Raw genomic sequence first — 2,318 nt, 5'->3', positions numbered from 1 at the left:
ATTACAGGAAGGAGACGCTTAAGGTGAAGAAGAAAAAGAAAGGAAATCTACAGGAAAAGAACGATTTTGCTGAAGCATCTAAAAATTTAAGATACTATAGATACAGTTCAAATCAGAAAATAATTTTGTTGAATTATAAAATAATTTATGTAAGACGCTGAAACATGATAAGCAATGTTACAAAATATTTTGACGATCTAGAAATTAGTCTGAACACTCTACATAATTATTTTGATAGTTTAATAAAAATTATTTTCAGATCTAGAGCTAAATTAGATACTTTAGCAAAATCATTCTTTCCGCGTATCGGACGATAACGAGACAACCATCAGATAATTTATTCTTTATAATTTGCGATGTTAATTGTTTTTGCATGACTACGCATCATTTTGCATAGGCGTAACGAATGCAAAATGCAGAACTGCCAATAAGTATATTACATCGTTATACCATTATTATTACAGTGTAATAGAAATAGAAAATAAATGTGTGCTGCGGAAATATTGTTTTAATTAAATTATTTAATTAAAAAAAATGTTTTTTCTATAACTCAGTTTTCGCTACACGTCGCTATTCCAAAGTATTTGTTAATATCTTAAATGAAGCAAAAAATGTATATTATTAACAATATATGTCGTGATAGTTTTTAATCAAAACTAAGATTTATTTTAATTTTCCGAGATTGCTTTATATTTACATTTTCTCTGTTGACATTTACAATCTTATAATAAATACAGATTTGTGGGGAAAAATGCATAAATCGAAGAAGATCGGTAATTATTATTTGCAATTTGGCCGTCTCGAAAAAATGTTGCCGTTTTAAACTGACTATTATTTAGTTTTACGTATCATGTGTCCCTAAATCGTTGCGACAGGGATCGAGATTAAATCGCCAATACTTTTGAAGGTAAAAGTCATCGAGTCAAAACGTCCGCATGGTGGTCGAACAAGGGATATTAAGGCAGTTAAAGTATCGGTACTTTGGCAACATGTTGTTATCGTTAGTGTCCCCACCTTTCGACTCATCAAAATAATCAATTTAATCGATAAAAAGAGAGAGAGAGAGAGAGAGAGAGAAGGGGGGGAGAGGAAGGAGATCGAGGGTACGAACACCGACGACGTCGACGGCGACGCAGGGCGTCGAATGACTCCCATCTCGCAGCCCCCCCGCGACGTTTCCCGCGCAGGGCATCCGCTCGTCGATAATGTCCCGCACCGAGTTACAGGACAGGGCCCCACCTGCGAACCCGCTCCCGATTTCCGTGGTTGACCTGACCCCCCGTGCGAAAGAAGGGTGGCCCCACCGCGTCGACTCCTTGACTCCGGCCGTCCAGTCTCGCGGAAATAACGACACTCTCTCGTTCACGGAAAACGCCTCCGAATGCCTTCGCTACTCGTCTTCGTCGTGGGGCGCGGGGCCCGCTGTCACCCCTGGTGGGCCGCAGGCTCTCCGTGTGTGGGAACCGCGCGCGATATTATTCTTTTCGCGCGCATTCGTCGCACGTTCGTCGAGTGGCACTCTCGTCTTTCTCTCTCTCTCTCTCTCTCTTTTTTTCTTCCTTTCTCTTTTTTTCTCCGGATGGGTCCGACACGTTGATGGGTACATGCGCGCCGTGTTCGAGCACGCAGGAGAAAAGGATAGAGAGAGAGAGTGCGAGCGAGCATTGGCATAATTTGACAAAAGCCGCGAGTGCGCAGCGCGCCTCTGTGCCAGCCGCTCGATAAACAATGTGCCATCGTGTACGCGCCAATGGAGCCACGAGTGCCACGCCAGGCACAATGCCATCTTATGACATTTTTCGAGCCAACCGTCTTCGTCCGCGTCCTCGTCCTCGTCCTCGTCGCCGTCGCGTCGTCGCGTCGACGACGCGGAGCTTAATCGCTCGTTAGACAGCCGGGCTTTTGTGCTCTCGCAACTGTTTTTCCGACTGCCGCCTGCTGCATGGCTGCTGCGCCTCGCTTGAATCGGCGCGAGGGGGAGGGAGAGAGTCCTCGATCCCGCGGGAGATTTCTGCATGTTCGTTGAATTTAGAGATCCCTTCAATGCGACCCGATCGCTATAATGTTTGCTCGCTTCCTTACGGACGTCGTGATTTTCGCGACGAGGTAAAATAAAATTACAAGAGCGTTGCATACGATATGAAATAACGAAGATCGTTTTTTTCTTTTTAATATTAATAAGAATCAGCGATAGATGGTAAGCATAATTATCGCAAGATATAGATGAGTTTCTATGTAGATGAAGAGATGAGTGAAAAGGAATTAACTTAAAAGGGAACGAGGTAACTACTTATCCTAGGATTTATTTTAAACAAATT

This window comes from Solenopsis invicta, chromosome 3, assembly GCF_016802725.1.
Source record: "Solenopsis invicta isolate M01_SB chromosome 3, UNIL_Sinv_3.0, whole genome shotgun sequence".
Lineage (NCBI taxonomy): Eukaryota > Metazoa > Arthropoda > Insecta > Hymenoptera > Formicidae > Solenopsis > Solenopsis invicta.
This window is presented reverse-complemented; position numbering follows the sequence as displayed.